Genomic DNA, 20,307 nt, shown 5'->3' on the forward strand with positions numbered 1-20,307 from the left:
TTGAGGTCAGCTATAGACATTGATGTATTACAGATTTATACTCGGATTTAAAATCTCACCATTTATGTTCTCACAATGCTGTGATCTGAGGAACAAAGGAAAAGACAACACACAGAAATAGCAAGTCACTAAAATAAGACAAAGTGAATCATACAAACAATCTCAAAGTGCCCAACATTATCACAAGAACAAAAACAGACAGAACTCAATGAATGTCCTTTTTCACATTGTCAACTATGAGTCACCCAACTCTTTTAAAGGGCTTTCAGAGATCAGTGATCTTACTCTGTGTTTGAAGGTCCATGTTCATCAAAGTTCATAGGGTAATCCCTAGACCAGTCACTCGTCATAGACACACAGCTGGGTGTTGGAGACTCTGGTCTGCGGTGAAGACTTCTGGAATCACACAAATGTTTATGAATGTATTATTTGAGTTGAAATACAGTTTTCTGCTCAGACATTCCTAGTAATAATTTACAGTGGCTGCAGAACAGGGTTTTCCATAGGCTATAATAGATCTGACCCATCAAAAGTTTAGATTTTTGAAATATTTAAATGGAGAATTTTAAGTTGGATCATAGCTGACAATTTATCGCTGTACAAGGTTAATTCACCAGGTTAGCATTCACCAGCGTCAACAGGTTAGCATTTCACCAGGTTAGCATTCACCAGCATCAGCAGGTTAGCATTTCACCAGGTTAGCATTCACCAGCATTAGTTTTTTTAGTTTTTTTACTGAGGTTATGGTTAGGGTTAGGTTTAGGTGGTCGGACCAATGGCATGTTACCCACTGCAACTGAAGTGAAAGCCAACTAACTGACTGACTGACTGACTGACTGTATGCAGACCATAGGTAGATGCATCTAGAATTAACATGATTCTATTCAACGTAAGAACTCTCACAAACAAAAATGTTATCAACAATGACCTCACATCTGAATATGAACTAGATTGTAGTATGTTCAATGACACCAGCAGCTAATTGAGGCATCACTCAAACAATTTACATTTGGCTCTATTGTATGTTCTTGGTTTGACACCAGTTCAAATCCTAGCTGCTGTGTTGTCAACATACTTGAGACATGAGTGTTTTCTGGCAGACAGGAGAGTTAGTTATGCATTAGATTTATGTTGCTGTCTCTAAGCTAAATGAAGCGTAGCTGTGAGTTGTGAGTGGGATTGAAATGTTGTGTAAGCAGAGTTAATCGATATTTAATGTAATGGTATCGACACTGTGTGGGGGAGAATGTGTTAGAACGTGTGGATCCCTTGAAGGTAGATATTCATAAATTATAAAGATAGATAGATATTATAAATGCATTTGTAAATGTTTTGACTGATTAAGAAATGTCCATGTATATGAGTGACACAGTAGGATAAAACAACATAAATAACTGTCAAACCAAGTATCCAATTGTGTTAATTTGCTGTGTATTTTAAACTAAATAGTTGTAAAAGTTGTTTTTGCTTTAATAAACAACTACTATTGTAATGGTGGGTTCTATATCTTCTTGACTTGACACCAGTTCAAATCCTAGCAGTTTTAATGAGAGTGATTTCTGAGGTAGGAGAGACTGTTACCCCATTGAGTTGACATAAAAGCATGAGTATTGTATTTTAATATAATTTTTTGAGACACACATACATATTACGGGGTTTGGCCGAATCCGCCATTGCTTCTCCCGGTGAAAAAACACAGGTTCCACCATTATAATTGCATTACGGAATGTACACATTGTTACATTTTGTTATTTCATCAAAGCCCACCAGATGGTGAAGTATTGTAGTGCAACAACCACCGATCTTGTGAAAAATGAAAAATATTCTAAAGATCAGAAAAATGTTCTAATCTTTCCACCATTCGACCAACAATCATATACACACAAGGGAATCACCTGACGTTGATCCCCTCCCCCTATTGGCTCATACCAGGACATGAAGAAGGCATAAGAATTGACAACTATGAGTTGTACAGATCCTTTATCAGCTTTCACACATCTTTGACACAAAAACAATTAATGCACATTTCATGTCCGACATTTTATAGTTTTTGTTTCCTTCTTTTGTTTAGTTCTTTCTTTCTTTCTTTCTTTCTTTCTTTCTTTCTTTCTTTCTTTTTGTACAACCAAAGTGAAACTAGATTATATATTTCACTATTTCTTTGTAGATTAATTCCTTTTGTCTTTCCAGTTAAAGTTCAGAGATGAATGATCTTACTTTGTGTTTGAAGGTCCGGGTTCATCACTGAAGTAACCCATGGACAGTTCACTCTTCCTAGACACACAGCTGGGTGTTGGGGACTCTGTTCTGTGGTGAAGACTTCTGGAATCACACACATGTTTATGAATTTATCATTTGAGTTGAAAATTGCTGTTCAGACATTAACAAGTAATAATGAATTGTCTTCACTTTACATTAGGGCTCTTGATAACATCTGCCAATGATTTATAGCTATTTTAGTAATGTTTTACTGATCATATGTTCAACATGAACAAACATTGAGGCTTACATTTCCCAAATCGCCTACAAGTAAAATGTATCAAAACATAATCTGTCTTAATGCTGTTCTGATTTCATCATAATTTACCATTGTACTGTATATAATAGCTTGTCTATGATTCGTTTTTTTATCTACGGATAGCGTATACATATTATATAACTTTAGTTATAAATGTTTTAATAATCATTTACAAATGTATACAAATAGCTTATTCATTAATAGTTAACTACTTACTAACACCTTAATAATACTGTATAAATGAATTCTAGACATAGTTATACCGGTAAATGTTTTAGTAAACATTTACGAATGTCAACGTTTAAAGATTCTTAAATGTTCTACAATGTTATTATACATTTCATAATAATTGTCAATGTACATGAATAGCTTGTAAATGATTAGTTCTTTATCTACAAATAGCTTATAAATAGTATATGATTTAATAAGTATTTACAAATGTACGTAAATGGTTTATTCATGAATAGTTTACTACTTACTAATAAATAAATGATGTTTAACTATAGTTATAAATGTTTAACCCTTAAGTTCTGTTCGGGTCATTTTGACCCGTTTTACATTTTCATTTGAAAAAAAAAGTAGAAGTTTAAATTTTTTTCCACCTGAAACTCACTGGCCTTAAAGATTCTTCTGAGATGAACGTGTAAAAAAAATATTTTTGCACTACACCCATGCTACACCCCCCTCATATTTTTTGAACCTTAAGTGCTGTTCGGGTCATTTTGACCCGGAAGCACATAATTATGCACAGAAATACACAGTACTGTGCCAAAACACAGACACACAGCCCCCCCCTTCTAACACCCCCCTTCCGAAGCCCCCCTGTCTGATTTTAATTTTTTCCTATAAGCATGAGCAATATTGCCCAGTATTAAATAAAGTATTTTTTTTACATGAATTCCAGCTAAATCAGTAAAAACGCCTAGCTCGTTCAGTGTTTAATGTGATATAGCAAAGCAGAAATGCAAACATTTACCATATATATCATATGAATTGTTTGGTATTGAGTCAAAGTCAATGTATCATGATGATTTGTTAAGTTAACATTTATATTAGTGTTGTTTTTTTTAAACCAAATATCCCCCGGGTCAAAATGACCCGAACAGAACAAAGGTGTAGTGAATCTGAACAGAACTTAAGGGTTAAATAAATATTTATGAATGTCAACAAAGAGTGTGTTCATGATTATTACTCATCTACAAACTGCTTATAAATGTTTATAAATGCTTTATGCACTGCAACTGAGATGAAAGCCAATTGACTGACTGTATGCAGACCATACTGTAGGTAGATGCTTCCAGTATTAACATGGTTCTGTTCAAAATAAGAATTCACCATTGCTTCTCTGGGTGAAAAAACACAGGTTTCACCATTATAATTGCATTACAGAATGTACACATTGTTACATGTTATTAATTCATCAAAGCCCAACAGATTGTGAAGTATTATAGTGCAACAACCACCACGATCTTGTGAATAATGAAAAAAGGACCGCCAAATGTTCTAATCTTTACGGCATTCGGCCAACAATCATATACACACAAGGGTATATGATTCACCTGACGTGGATTCCCTTCTCCTATTGGGGAAGGGGGACAAGTATGTCCCCCTTCCCCAGTATGAGTCACCAAGCCACAGCTATGAGTCACCCAACTCTTTTAAAGTAAAGGACAAAGGTGACAGGGTCGTTGATCAGCTTTCAAACATCTTTGACACCAAAACTGTCACCTATGTATTTTTTTGTTGTAGAAAAAAAGTGAAACTAATTGATATATTTCATTATTTCTTTGTGGATTCATTCTTTATGTCTTTCCAGTTAAAGTTCACAGAGATCAGTGATCTTACTTTGTGTTTGAAGATCCATGTTCATCACTGAAGTTCATAGGGAAACCCATAGACCAGTCACTCTTCATAGACACACAGCTGGGTGTTGGGGACTTTGGTCTGCGGTGAAGACTTCTGGAATCACACAAATGTTTATGAATTTGTCATTTGAGTTGAAATGCAGTTTGCTGCTCAGACATTCCTAGTAATAATTTAAAGTTGCAGAACAGGAGTTTTTGTAGGCTACAGTAGATCTGTCCCATCACAAGTACAGATTTCTGAAATAGTTAAATATCTGTGAAACAGGTCGAAAGTCAACTTTTTTTTACGTGTTCATATTTTAGAAAGAACAGATGAGTGTTAAAATGTTTTTATTTACATCTTTCTATCATTTTATCGATTTTAATTATTTATATTTCATTGGGTGGGGGCATGCGTACAAGTGGCTAAATGTGTCTTTTCACACACAATAATCCTATTCCCAAGATGCGCCGCAATCTTTCATGGGCAGATATGTGACTTATTGGGGCTAGTAGTGTTACTGTAAATAGTAATAAACCAGTATAGACGCCTAAGGGCAAAAAGCGACCTCGCCCTAAAGGGCCAACAAATGCATGCAAATAAACAAACAAACCCGCATCTACACGGCAGGGTAATACCTCATCAACACATCATTAATGAAGTCTTCTCCTAAGTTAATCATATGTTGCAGTGCTTCCAGTATCAGAACATCAATGTCATCATCCAGGTCAGCTTCATCATGGTAGTTCTTCACGGGAAAGATGTCAGTCATCGGAATGCCCACTCGCCCACTGAATTCCTCCATCTGTGTTGAGATTATAAGGACAGGTCAGTAGAAGATTGTTAAAATAAAATGACTGTTGAATACAAAAGCAAATTGCATTTAGCATTCAACAGAGATTAATATGATGAACACTCCTGTATATAACTTCCACTAGTCTCACCTTTTCCTTTACAATCTTCATCTTGTAGACATTCTTTACGTCCTTCTTCATGAAATCATGGACCTCATCAATCTTGGTGATAACGCAGATCTGTGGAATGCCTGTAAAACATGCAGAAACATACTCAGCCCAGTGTTTTTTTTTTTTTCTTCTTTCGTATCTGCTCTTAACTTGAGTATTTGTATTTGTTGGATACTTGACTTTCACTCCTCACATTCCATAGTCAAATATTGTACTTTTGTTTCCACTACATTTCCATAAGACAACAAGAACATTATGAATTAACTATTTAATCATTAATTCAAACATAGTACGAATAGCTACACATGTATGCTATGTATTCAATTCCTCAACAGGCCATCACATATTGCACAATAATAATGTCATCAACACATATAAACAGATATATACAGATCCCTCTAAAAAGATAATATTATAGTGTAAAAACAGGCAGCAGATAGCACCACAAATTATCACTGGCTGCGGAAACTTCCCACTGGACTTTAAGCAACTCTGACTGTAGAAGGTTGACATTTCTCTATTATGAATCCTTGTTTTGAGAGGTCTCGCGTAATCTTATAATATTTTGAAATATGGATTTTTTTTCATGAGCTGTATGCCATGCATAATTAAAAATATTTCACTGCATACGTAATGTATAGAATGTATGGCAGTATATAAATGTTGAATTATATTACAGAAGAAAATTCACTTTTGGACAATAGGCTTTTTTTGGGAGATCTCTAAAAAGCAGAAAAAGGGGAACTAAAGGTGGCAGTGAATGACACCTCCGTTCAGAGAAAATTCAGTTTCAGTTTACAGTTTCACATCCTTCTTTTATTTTTTTAACATACCAAACTTATCCCACCAAGGTGTACAGTTTATTGAAGTCAGTTTTCTTACTCAGGGTTAGACAACTCTGATTGGACCCAAAGAGAATGAATTACCAAGGTGTACAGATTATCAGATAACCAAGTTGCTGAGTCAGAGCCACGGGATTCCTCAAAGTGCGTTTTGTCCTCACCTGAAACCAATGACACTGAGACATAGATATTCTTATTTAAATCTTAACCACACTATAGGCCACATTCACACAGGTTTTATTGCGATTAAAACAAATCCTGTAGCGTAGGCTATTGTCGGAAAATGCACATCGTTTGGGAATGTGTGAAGACGCATCCGTATTCTATTGCGAAACAAATGCAAATCTCCTCTCTCTGCCTGCGCCCTGTGCCAAATGGAGATACGTTTACTTTATGCACACGAAGCGCAGAGAGAAAGAAATAGAGAGAGAGAGAGAGAGAGAGAGAGAGAGAGAGAGAGAGAGAGAAAGAAAGAGAGAGAGGGAGAGAAAGACAGAGAGAGAGAGAAAGAGAGATGTTCTCCTCTGCATAAATATAGGCTATATAAGCTTTACATTTATTGCAGGATTTTGCGAGTCCCGCGATGTTTTAATTATTTTGGCTGCCTGTTACCTACTGCAGCCTACATTTAAAGCTATACTGTGTAAGTTGCTCAACTAGTGGTCAGTAGCCGTATAGCAAACCACGGTCGCGTCTGTTTTTTTCGTCCGTTTTTCGCCGCGGACTGGGCCTTCAGACCATCGCGTCCGCCTTGCCTCGCCGAGACGCATCCATAGAGGGGTCTTGTGTCCCTCTACGAGCAGCGGTTGGGCAGTTACATGCTAGACTCCTAGACCAGTGTAAACACTGCAGTGTACTTCCTGAAGAGCTCGGCAGTGTATGATCTGGGCTGTGATTGGCCGGTAGGGAGACACGTGTAAAGATTGATGCAGATGACGCAATTTTGCCGGGAAAAACAGCCCCGGTCACGGCCACCAGGGCTCAGTAGAACACATATAAAGAAAAGGCTTTGGGGGCTGAAATTTACAGAGTGGGTGTTCTAAAACTTTAGCGATTTAATAATTAGGACAATTTTAATTTTTAATTTTTTGATTTGTTTTATTAGAAAAGTTACATAGTATAGCTTTAAATACCACCACACGTCTTGCTCCCGATGCAGGGCTGAGGGTTGAAGAATTTGTAAACACGAGGACCTGGAGAGGGCATTATTGCGCAGTGGTCCAGCGGGTAGATGACCCGTGGACAGACGTGGTCTAATGCCGTTCCTTGTTGCATGCGGTTGACTAGGGCCATATTCTCATAATATAATTCGGTTTAGTCGTGCGAATGGGAGGGGTGAAGTTGCCACATTCTTGCATATTTAATACGTTTGCCCTCACACATTAAGGAATCACTGAGTCCACGTCTGTCCACGGGACATGTATGTATCCAAGCTGCATAATAATGCCTCCTCCATCTCCCTGTGTTTATTAATTCTTCAAGTTCAACTCACAATATAACCGCAGGACCGCCGCAAAATTGAGGCGCAGGCGTTAGCCTATTAATCTGCGGTCGACTCGACGGTCGTAAACGGGCGATCAAAAAATAAAACCAGCGGCGGACGGAGGGACTCGCAAAATCTACCAGCAATAAACCAGACAGAAAATACATTAGCAATTAAGATATGAATATCTACGAAGAGTAGAACGTCAACGTCCCTCTCTCTCTCTCTCTATCTCTCTCTCTCTCTCTCTCTCTCTCTCTCTCTCTGCCCCTCGTCTTGCCCTCCGCTGGCTCCCTCTCTGCGCTCCGCGCCGCGCGTAAAGCGTCTCCATTTGGACATGATTTGGCAGAGAGAGCAAGAGTGCGCGCGCGAGCAAGGGCGAGAGACCCATACATCGGCCAATATTATATTAGGCCTTTTATCTAACTGTGAGCAACTCCTCACAAATAATACACCATGTGCGATCGAGCCATCGAGGGAGCGGTGATCAGAAATTAACCTCTTGAACCCCATTGCCCCCGCCGGCGGGGGCAAAAGGTGTTGACCTCTGAACAGCTGTCAATAAATGTCAATAAATCAATAGAGACCAAATAAAAGTACAATTTCATTGTTGATTATTGTTACAGTGGTCCTACAGTATAGTAATCAGCTGCCATTGTACTTTTCATCCATACATTACTCATATTACAGTATTATTACTACTTATTGTTACTTGTTTTTATCATTTTTCACCCTATACTTTAAAGTTGTACCATGTAACTTTTTTTATAAAACAAATCTTAAAATTCTCCTAACTATTAAATCACAAAAGTTTTAGAAGATCCGCGCCGTGAATTTCAGCCTGTAAAGCCTTCTCTGTATGTAAACTGAGATCCTTGCCGTGGACCGGATCTCGCGCCAAAATTGCGTCATCACACTACCGGCCAATCACAGCGAGGGTTATACAACTGCCGGCCAATCACAGCGCATCTTGAAGTGGGGTCGCTATGGCAGCCATATTTGTTGTCGCCCGTTTGTACCATCCCTTCTCTAGGTAATTTCGCCTACCAGGCAGGGTGAAGGAGTCCGTATCTCTGGAATTACTGAACGCACAGGAACAAGGGACCCCTTAAAAGATAGATCTCAGCGAGGTGGAGGCAGACGCGGGGGTCTGAAGGTACGAAAAACGTCCGAAAGACGCGGACGCGACCGCGGTTTGCTATAGGGCTAATGACCACTAGTTGGGCATCTTACACAGTATGGCTTTAACATTACTAATATTACAGCACTACTCTCACTAAAACATCTGTAGAGTTTACATAGTTTGGAATATATTCATACAGTTTTGCCTATCAATTGATGACACCTTGGTGAACAATTTCTCTATTCAATATCTATGTTTTCAATGAGGTCTTGAGGCTCATTCACTATTCAGAAGGCAAATTTTCCAAAGGCGGAGGTCTTTTTCAATCCTCTTTTCCTAGCTAAATAATCACAGCAGGACAATTTGGTAAGAGAAATGTGATTTGTGAATTTTCAGGGGTTGAATGATTACATCAAACGTGAAATTCACGATGGCAAATATTGTGGCATGGTCATGCTGGACCTCCAGAAGGCATTTGACACCGTCGATCATTCTATTCTGATCGAAAAACTCAAAGCTATTGGTCTTGATAGCACAGCAGTGAGATGGATGCACTCTTACTTGGTGGGGAGGGAACAGATGGTGGAAGTCAACGGAACCCTGTCCCCCCCCCTCCCAGTAAACTGTGGAGTACCTCAAGGGAGTATACTAGGACCACTGTTGTTCTTAATATACGTAAACGACATGTCATCTGCTTGTGACTGCAATCTGTTTCTGTTCGCGGATGACTCGGCTCTCCTAGTCTCAGGCAGAGACATTTTGCAGGTTGAAAAGGCCCTTAACTGTGAACTTAACAAGATCTGCACCTGGCTCAATGACAACAGACTCTCAATTCACCTAGGCAAAACTGAATGTATCCTCTTTGGATCTAGTCAGAAACTTAGCCTAGTTGAGAACTTCACAATTAAAGTAGGTGACACTGTGATAGAAAGAAAAAACCACATCTGCTACCTGGGTTGCATCCTGGAGGCTAACCTATCCAGTGAAAAAATGACCACCAAGGTAATCAATAAAGTCAATCAACGAATTCGCTTCTTGCAAAGAGTTGCCCCACTGATCAATATTAAATCCCGAAAGACACTAGGAGGTGCTCTTATTGGGCCCCTCATTGATTACGGAGTCCTTGTCTGGTATCGCGACGCCCCAGCTGCCTTAAAGCTAAAGCTCCAAACAGCCCAAAACAAACTAATTAGGGTTGTGCTTGGTCTCCCTCCTCTGACCCACCTTACCGAGCATCACCACGAAAGCGTGGGGTGGCTCAAAGTAGCTGACAGAGTACAGCATCTTGCAATGGGCCTGGTGTACAAGATACACTACACCTCCAAGATTCCCATGTACCTGACAAACTACTTCTTAAAGGTCAAGGATGTTCACGATCATAACACCAGAGGCAGCTCCACTAATCATCATCAGCGTAGATTTAACACTAAACAAGGCGCTAACTCGTTCTCCTGCTATACCATCAACATGTGGAACGCCCTTCCACAAGCCCTAAAGGAGAGCAAATCCCTAGCCTCCTTCAAAATTGGTATGAAAAGTCACCTTCAGACAGCAGCTACCCGTGACTTGTAAATAGACTAAGCCCCCATGCTCCCCCCCCCCTTTTTCTTTGTATTCTGCCTTTTGTATTTGATGTTATGCTTTTGAAACTGATATTATCCTAGATAAAGTACTATGTTCTATCCGTCTGTCTTTCAATGTTATATGAGATACTTAAAGTGTGGTTCCTGTGGAAATAAGCCTCGGCTTTCTAGGATCTCCTTTTAGTTGACCTTGTACCAGTGATTTGTACTGTCATGAAACTGTACTTTTTTCTATTGCAAACTTGTACCAGTGATTTGTACTGTCATGAAACTGTACTTTTTTCTATTGCAAACTTCTAATAAATTCTTCAATCAATCAATCAAGCTGACATTTGGTGGGACAAGATTAGCCACAATCATTGTAGTTTTGTGTCCACAACTGTTCCAATTTGGGCATACATTTTAGGCAGATTTTTCCCCTGGACCCCCCTGGGGCTTATAAGAGGTTTTTAAATCAATGAGAGGAGGAGGCGGCCAGAATCGTCAGAAATCTAATGAGACGGACGGTCTGGAGGGGGATTTAACCTTTTATAAATAACTATGGATTTAACATGCACATGGCTCTATATAGCCTACCACAATGTTTCATTGCCTGTATTTGAGACGGATGGATTCACACCAACAGTGAAGCGTTTGCTGTAGCGAATCGAAACCACATTTTTTTTGTGGATTTGCATTTGTTTCTTTGATTCGAAAAAGAATACGGATGCGTCTTCACACATGCCCAAACGTTGTGTATTTTCCGACAATACGTTAAAGGATTTGTTTTAATCGCAATAAAACGTGCCTGTGTGAATGCCGCCTAAGGCCACATTCTCATAATATAATTCGGTTTAGTCGTGCGAATGGGAGGGGTGAAGTTGCCACATTCTTGCATATTTAATTGATACGTTTGCGCTCGCACTGCACTTTGTCATCCGAAACAAGGAATCGTCCACGTCTGTCCAGGGACATGTATGTATCCAAGCTGCATAATAATGCCTCCTCCATCTCCCTGTGTTTATTAATTCTTCAAGTTCAACTCACAATGTAACCGCAGGACCCCCGCAAGCGCCGCATTAGCCTATTTATCTGCGGTCGACGGTCGTAAACGGGCGATCACATAATAAAACCAGCGGCGGCGGGAGGGACTCGCAAAATCTACCAGCAACAAACCAGACAGAAAATACTTTAGCAAGATATGAATATCTATGAAGAGTAGAGCGTCTCTCTCTCTCTCTCTCTCTCTCTCTCTCTCTCTCTCAGTCTCTCTCTCTCTCTCTCTCTCTCTGACCCTCGTCTTTCCCTCCGCTGGCTCCCTCTTTGCGCTCCGCGCATGAAGCGTCTCCATCTGGACACGATTTGGCACAGAGAGCCGCGCGCGCGAGCAAGACCCACACATCGGCCTATATTATATGATATACAGCTATACAAGTGACTCCTGTGGCACTTTCCTTATTTAACTGTGAGCAACAACTCCGTCCTCACAAATAATACACCATGTGCGATCGAGGGAGCGGTGATCAGAAATCAACTGAGGGGAGGAGGCGGCCAGAATCGTCAGAAATCTAATAAGAACAGACGGGGGGATTTAACCTTTTATAAATAACTATGGATTTAACCCGCACGTGGCTCTATATAGCCTACCACAATGTTTCATTGCATGTATTTGAGACGGATGGATTCACACCAACAGGGAAGCGTTTGCGGTAGCGCATCGAAACCACCGTTTTTTTGTGGATTTGCATTCGTTTCTTTTATTCGAAAAAGAATACGGATGCGTCTTCACACATGCCCAACCGTTGTGTATTTTCCAACAATACGTTATAGGATTCGTTTTAATCGTCATAAAACGTGCCTGTGTGAATGTCGCCTAAGTGCAGTGTGAGCGCAAACGCATTAATCAAATATGCAAGAATGTTGCAATTTAACCACTCCCAATCGCACCCAGTATACGTGAGAATGTGGCCTAAAAGGGTTTTTAAGTTTTAAGAAGACAACAAAAATGTGATGTTACCCATTTTACTGGCTTCAAGTCTGATGTTCCGTATCTTGTGTACGACTGCTTTGTCTAAAACGGACACTTGGGCAGCAGGAACGACACAAACCAGGACATGGACTTTGTTCTCTGGAGTGGGGTGACGGTTGTAGTGAGGGTCCTCTTCTGACATTGCTGCTGCCGGATTGAACTGATTCAAAATGTACAGAAAATGTCTCGATCATTTGTTGTGAAATATGGTTTGAATTATTAATTAATGATCACATATGAGGGTGTTGGACGTTTTACCGTGTAGCCGTCCTTTACATGACCTTTCATGGCCAATGTGATGTCCTTTATCTGGATTCCATGTTGTGGCTCAAGACCCATGACGTCAGTGAACACGAAGGGGTAGATGTTTTGTCCTTTTTTGATCGTATGGGTTCGATACTGTAAAAAACAGTATGTGTATGAATGAGAGGAACCCAAGTGGAACAGTTAAGTTACAGGGAGTGGAGTTAAAGAAGGTGGATTATTTAGGATCAACATTCCAGAGCAATGGAGATTGTGGAAAAGAGGTGAAGAAACGAGTGCAAGCAAGTTGGAACAGGTGGAGAAAAGTGTCAGGGTTGATGTGTGATAGGAACGTTTCAGCAAGAATGAAAGGCAAGGTGTTCAGGACAGTGGTGAGACCAGCTATGTTGTATGTTTTAGAGACAGTCACAATGAGGAAAATACAGGAAGCAGAGCTGGAGGGAGCAGATATTAAAATGTTGAGGTTCTCTCTGGGAGTAAGAAGGATGGATAGGATCAGGAACGAGTACATTAGAGGGACAGGGCATGTCAGATGTTTTGGAGATAAATCCAGAGAGGCCAGACAGAGATGTTTTGGACCTGTACAGAGGAGGGACAGTGAGATGGTTTGGACATGTACAGAGGAGGGACAGTGAGATGGTTTGGACATGTACAGAGGAGGGACAGTGAGATGGTTTGGACAAGTACAGAGGAGGGATAGTGAGATGGTTTGGACATGTACAGAGGAGGATAGTGATGGGTAGAAGGATGCTGAGGTTGGAACTTTCAGGCAGGAGGCCTAGAGGAAGACCAAAGAGGAGATTTATGGATGTTGTGAAAGAGGACATGAAGTTAGTTGGTGTGAAAGAAGAGGAGGCAGAGGACAGGGTGAGATGGAGGCAGATGATTCTCTGTGGCGACCCCTGAAGGAACAGCCGAAAGGAAAAGAAGAAGACTGTAAAAAAAAGGTGATTCATGCAATTCAAATGTAGAAATTAATGTGTGTGTGTGTGTGGGGGGGGGGGGGGGGGAGTGAAGTGAGTGGTGTTATTTCTGAGTTCATTTCATCGATCATACCACTAGCCAATCACAGCGCGTCCTGCGGAGCTTGGCCAAGGGGACCCTGGTGTACAACAAAAGAAGTGACCGAGCTATGGCCGAGTCAAACTGCAGTGTCCTTACAAGCAAACAATTATTTCTACCACTTTTTCGAGTCACGTGTTCAAATACTGGATTGTGATTGGCTTAAAACAGTAGTAAATGAGGCCGGATGTACATGCAAATGAGGCACATTTCCGAGATCAATACGCGATGAACGCATCCGGGGACTTCAGGAGGGAGTCGGAACCTATGGTCGGAACACCTTTCCCCCCACCAACAAATGACGGTCGCAGCTGTCCTATGTTTACTAACGTGCGTACTATCGTCGCCGATTTATTTGGATCCAATGCAATCCGCCAACTTTAAAGCCCCTTTTCTCTGAACCTATGCCTTTCTGGAAGCGAACAGCCTCTATTTACGGCCGGAACGGTGCTTTTAACTGACGTTAGCTTAGCTGTAAGCTAGGCGACCGAGTATTTCCCGGTGAATCTGTGCGCAAAGGTGGGGGCTTGGGAGTGTGGGGGTCTGGGGGACACGCACCACCACTGACTATTGCTGATGATGGAGAGGTTCTATAGCTTAGCCTTTATGTATTGAAAATGAGAGGCACTCTTGCCGATTTAGTAAGAGACTCGTCTCCAATTGCAAGATATTTAAAAGTTATTTGGGGCCATGATGATGATGATATCCTTTTCTTCCCACAACTAGACTAAGGATTTTATATTGTCTGTGTTATTGTTTACAACCACTGAACCACAATTATTCACGTGTGGCAAGATTCACTCGTTTTTAGTAGGCTATATAGTGTAGGCTTAGAAGAAGCCTTTTCAGAAGTTAATTTAATGATTTCCATTTAATGATTTCATTTATCCTCATCTAATGCACCGTATGCACGCTGTTTAAAGGCCGTGTAGGCTTTTCAGAAGTTAATTGAATGTTTTCCATTTGCGCTAATGCACGCAACTGTTTTCGCCAGGTTTTAAGGTCTTATTTTAGTTGTTTCTCATAAGCTCGCAACCCTCCTTGCCCATCGGCCCCCACCTTTGCGCACAGATTCACCGGGAAATACTCGGTCGCGTAAGCTAGACATCTGTCTCAGCATGGAGTTGGCGCCATCTGGTGGTGAGTAGAAGATGTTGTTTGTGGCACTATTTGTTGTTATGGCGGAAGTTTTATAGGCAATAATGATTGTAACTTAAGATCCTTGCAAGTTACAACTATGTGTTTTCTTTCATGTATACGGGAAAAAGTGGTAGAAAAGCTATTTACCACTCGGGGTCGGACATTATGCTCTCATAATGTCCGCAGTGCGGGTGTGATCGGACGAGGCGAGCCAATTTACCCTCTCACTCGGGGTAAATTGCTTACTTTTAAGACGTGCTCCCCTCTAGGTGAGCTAAAAGATATATCAGTACAAATTTAGATAGATTTAAATTATCAGAATGTATTCAAGACAAAGGGCAGGGAAATATGATTGTTTAAAAAAAAATCTCACTTTACCCCAGCTCAGGGGTACTGAGACAGACCAGAGAAATCAAGGGGGTAAACTGATCCACTTGTTTCACTTAATTCACTTAACTACCATTAAAACACAAAAACCCACAGGAGGACTCAGAGAGGTCGTAACCAACGGTCTATGCAGAATTCGCCCGACCCGTTAAGACTCACACTCGGATCGGAATCACGACTGGTCCTGCCTTAGGACCAGGAAATCACATCGCTTCAACACCCATCGAGGACCATTGCGATGCTCTCTTTTAATTAAACAGTCGTTTTCCCCTGGTCCACACCAGTTCTAAGTCAGTTGCTAGACGCCAGCCGAGGTAGCGGCCCGGTGAGCGTCCAGAGTCGCCACTGGCCCGTGGCGCCCGGCGCCGCTCCTCCAGCTGCGGCTGCCAGGCCCGCTTCGCTCCCCAGCCCGACCGACCCAGCCCAGCCCTTACTTGAGCCAATCCTTATCCCAAAGTTATGGATCTGACTTGCCGACTTCCCTTACCCGCCTTGTTCTAACATGCCAGAGACTGTTCACCTTGGAGACCTGCTGCAGATAAGGATACTGGTGAGAGATTTACACCTTGACCTGACCTGATAAGCATTTTACCGGATCCGGCACGAAAGGTTCGGAATCTCCTTATGCGGAGCTAATGTCTGACATTACTGTTTTCCGGAACCGACAATGTGTCTGCAGAGATCTCCATATGGGCATAAAATGGACGCAGACAGACAGATAAAGATATCTCCATATATGGGCATAAATGGACACAGGCAATTGGTCAAAACAGGTCCTATGACAACAGGTATAATGGGGAGCATTCATTCCCTATTTGCATCGTTCCCGAGTTGACCGGCCCCTGACTAGACGCTCAAGCTTCTAGTGTTCTTAATTTGTTAAGTCCTATACTAAGGTAGAGTTCAGTAACAAGCAAAAGCATACATTACATATATTACTGATTATTCTTTCACCAGTAGATATATTGGATCAAAATGTTTTACTTACTATCAAGGTGAAACTTCTACCAGTACTAGCAGCCACAAGTGCATCACCGGTCATTCTCCCCCTTAAGCTGCTGCTGGCAGAGTTGATGAAGCTGGACTTTCCAGCTCCTACTGGTCCATAGAGCAGAATCCTGATGTGTTTGACCTTCTCAATTTCATGCTCCTTCACACTTTTAAGTAGCGCGTCTTTCTTACTAAAGAAATAACATGAATTAGAAATTGAATTTAAATGTAATGCTATACCTTAAAAGTCATATCTAAGCATTTCTTTTAGCAGGTTAATTTCTACAAATAGTGAATATACTATGGGATTCATTCCTACTTGTCCCAGACAGTTGGTGGTACAGTGAGTTTACCATGATGTTATTGACATTATATTTGACTACCGTATTACCAATTAGGCGTTTATTAATTCGATGTGGACCCCGGGCGTTAAAAAACCCCGGCTATTGGTAACAGCTTTTATTTATGTTGGCGCTGGCCAGCACTGGGCCATTATTTGGCCTAATAGTAATAAAAATCAAACATTTATTATTACCCTTATTATTATTATTATTACCCTTATTGTTTTAATTGTTATGAAATCCCAGAAAATAGCCTAAGTTGAACACATTTTGATATATTAGGCCAAAACTCATTTGAAAAATCACACCCAATGTGAAGTGAGTGGTGGTCGTGCTTGCATAACGTCTTCATCAATTGGTAATTGGTGATGTAATACAGGCTACACACACACACACACATTGCTATGGCAAAACACTGAGGAAAAAGACTAGGATATAGGTCTAGGTCTAGGATGTAATTGGTGATGTAATATGGCTAAACACACACACACATATTGCTATGGCAAAACGCTGAGGAAAACACATTGCTATGGCAAAACGCTGAGGAAAAGTGGTTACAGACACACGCACAGCCACTCTATGGAGCGGTTTACCACCGCTCAAAAATATCAAGGAGTACCGTATATGAAAGCCTTTTAAAAACGTTTATAACAGGGACGTGCTGGCCATTGGGAAAAGCGGGACAACTCCCGAATGGCTGGTCCATTCCTGGCCGGCCCAGGCCGGCCATTTGTTGGCTGGGTGACCCACAAAGTAAATATAACTCATGTAATTGGCTCACTGGCTTGTCTCTCATGATCTGAAATGGCCAATCTTTGAGTAGCAGCTAGCAGCAGCCCATAGAGAAATCACATTGGCCACACTGAATGCAAAAAATATTGCTGAGCAGACTGTGGCCGCACGCACTGAGGGCCTCTCCAGCTCCTTTTCCCAGGCTGAATCAGGGGCCCAGCATGTCCCTGGTTTATAATATTGGAATCTTTCTCCAAAATAATCAATTACAACTGCCAGCAAAATACACAATGCAAGTAGGTCAACCCAATTAGCGCAGCAGTCCTGCAGCTGGTCCGACTGGACTCAGACCATGCGCTCCTGAAAGTTACATTAGACCATTATGGTATAGCATTCTCATCCAACTAATAACTAGTAAGACACCTGAGGGTGGAATGCGACCTCAGGGTGACATGCGACCTCGCCCTAAAGGGCGAGGTCGCGCCAATTCTTGACTATCTGGCCAACCACAGCGTTTCTCTGACGATTCTAGTTGTTATCATTCTGGGGGGAGTTTGTTCATGTTTTTGTGAGGGTATCAACCCTAGGTGACACGGGGATAACATGTGAGGGTATCAACCCTAGGAGACACGGGGAGAACATGCAAACTCCACACAGAAAGGCCCTATCGCCAACCCCACCTAGGGTGTGAGCGATAGGGCCTAAACATGGAGATGTGTAGAACACTATATATGAAGATAGTCCAGTCCATCATGTCATATGGGACTACCGTCATAGACAGTAGCCATTGTTAGGCCAGAGTCAATGGCTGTCTGTCTGACTGTCTGTACAGGAAGTGATGTCACATGACATACTTTTTATGCCCATATATGAGTCATTCTGTACCACATCTCCATGTTTAGGCCAAACAGGTTTGCTCCATTTCTCCATGTATAGGTCCAAATGACCTCGCCCTAAAGGGCGAGGTCGCGCCAATTCTTGACCATCTGGCCAACCACAGCGTTTCTCTGACGATTCTAGTTGTTGTCATTCTGGGGGGAGTTTGTTCATGTTTTTGTGAGGGTATCAGCCCTAGGAGACACAGGGAGAACATGCAAACTCCACACAGAAAGGCCCTATCGCTCACACCCTAGGTTGGGTTGGCGATAGGGCCTTTCTGTGTGGAGTTTGCCTAAACATGGAGATGTGGTACAGAAGGACTCATATATGGGCATAAAAAGTATGTCATGTGACATCACTTCCTGTACAGACAGTCAGACAGACAGCCATTGACTCCGACCTAGCTACTGTCTATGACGGTAGTTCCATATGACATATTGGACTAGACTATCTCCATATATAGTGTTATCCACATCTCCATGTTAGGACTCATATATGGGCATAAAAAGTATGTCATGTGACATCACTTCCTGTACAGACAGTCAGCCATTGACTCCGGGGGGAGTTTGTTCATGTTTTTGTGAGGGTATCAACCCTAGGAGACACGGGGAGAACATGCAAACTCCACACAGAAAGGCCCTATTGCTCACACCCTAGGTTGGGTTGGCGATAGGGCCTTTCTGTGTGGAGTTTGCCTAAACATGGAGATGTGGTACAGAAGGACTCATATAATTAAGCCACCTTGACGTCACCTCAAAATAACGGATTACTTCTTCTTCATCCGCATCACATCAGAGGCAGCGGCAGTAGGAGTTATTCACAATTTACAGAATAGTCTTTATTGGATGTGATTTGATTTCTCCATCACAACGCTTTGTCATTAAAGTATGACTCACGCAAACTTGTCACCGAAGCAACTTTTCAGACTGTAATGATAATGAATGATGCTGCGCAGAGAGCAGCAGAGCCTGGTCACTGCAGGCTACCACCGTGCCCCCAGTGCTATTAGTTATTAAGCTCTGAATTTATGATGATGATCGGCTTTGCTCTTTTTTTTTTTTTTTTTTTTTTTTTATTATTATTTTTTTTATTTGTTTTTTTTTTGTGCCCTTTGGCAATGTGTTCCCCGGCGCACAGTGCGTCATGCGCGTCATGGTAGCGACAGCATGGGCATCTATACATTTGGCTTAAGAAGTGCCCATCCACAGGCGCTGTGAGCTTGTAGATTTGCTGTTTTCGGCATGCAACATAAATTACCGGTAAGTTAAAATAAATTGCAAATAATGGTCCAGGCGCTTAAACGAACCTGGCGGTTATATGAGACCCGGCGGCAGTTTGCCACCGGGCTAATTGGGCATGCAAAGTTGGTCTCACACTGGGCTGCCCCTCCCCCAGGCAGCCATTTTGGGGGGGTAGGGACTAGCTAGTAGCAGGACTTGACATTAACTTTTTGAGGCACAGTGTCCTCTGGACAAGTACATTTCCCATTCACTTGTCCAGTCCAGTCACAAAAGTCACTTGTTAATTTGCCACTTCACAGTATTCTTTTATTGTATTTTATTTGTATTTATGTATTGACAAATAACACTCCTCCATAGTCCATAGCTACATACAGCAAAAAGCTGCTAGGAGCGACACAGAAAAAGTGAAAGCAAAAGCCACAAGTACATTTAAAATGTTCCTAGTTTGCTGCATGCATGCATTGAGGCTCAACTATATTTTAATTTTTTTGCGGTGCAGAAAGGCTCATAGACTTTAGGCTAGTCCAGTTGTCTGGGACAACTAATAAATCTTTATGAGCAAGTTAATTAAAAATGTACTTGACAGTGGGAGAAAAATGGGTTACAAAATTATGGGATAAAGGTTTAAGCTCTACTTGTGGCATTTGGTTTAACTTTTTCTGTGATGCTCCAATAGTGTTAATTTTGTCAACTAAAACTAAGATGAAAATTGTTAGTCGACTACCTTTTTTTCACTAATGAAAAACGAAATAAAAAACGAAAAAACTAAGCTGATGACTAAAACTAAATGTACTGACAATTTCTTCAACAAATAAAAACTATAAACAAACTAAGCCCTGATAACTAAAACTATGACTAAGTGTACTGACAATTTCGTCAACGAATATAAAATAAAAGGTACTGA

At 41.2% G+C, this 20,307-nt stretch overlaps 1 protein-coding gene across 1 annotated transcript in view; it reads left to right on the top strand.

Annotated features, from left to right (window-relative positions):
• Window positions 1-20,307, top strand: part of LOC308295398 (uncharacterized protein) — a gene marked incomplete at its 3' end in the record, with an annotated part of 218,864 nt that overhangs the window by 114,416 nt on the left and 84,141 nt on the right. The gene's annotated exons all lie outside the window — the stretch shown is intronic.

The sequence above is a fragment of the Nannobrachium achirus genome (genome assembly GCF_963921795.1).
Source record: "Nannobrachium achirus genome assembly, chromosome: 12".
NCBI lineage: Eukaryota > Metazoa > Chordata > Actinopteri > Myctophiformes > Myctophidae > Nannobrachium > Nannobrachium achirus.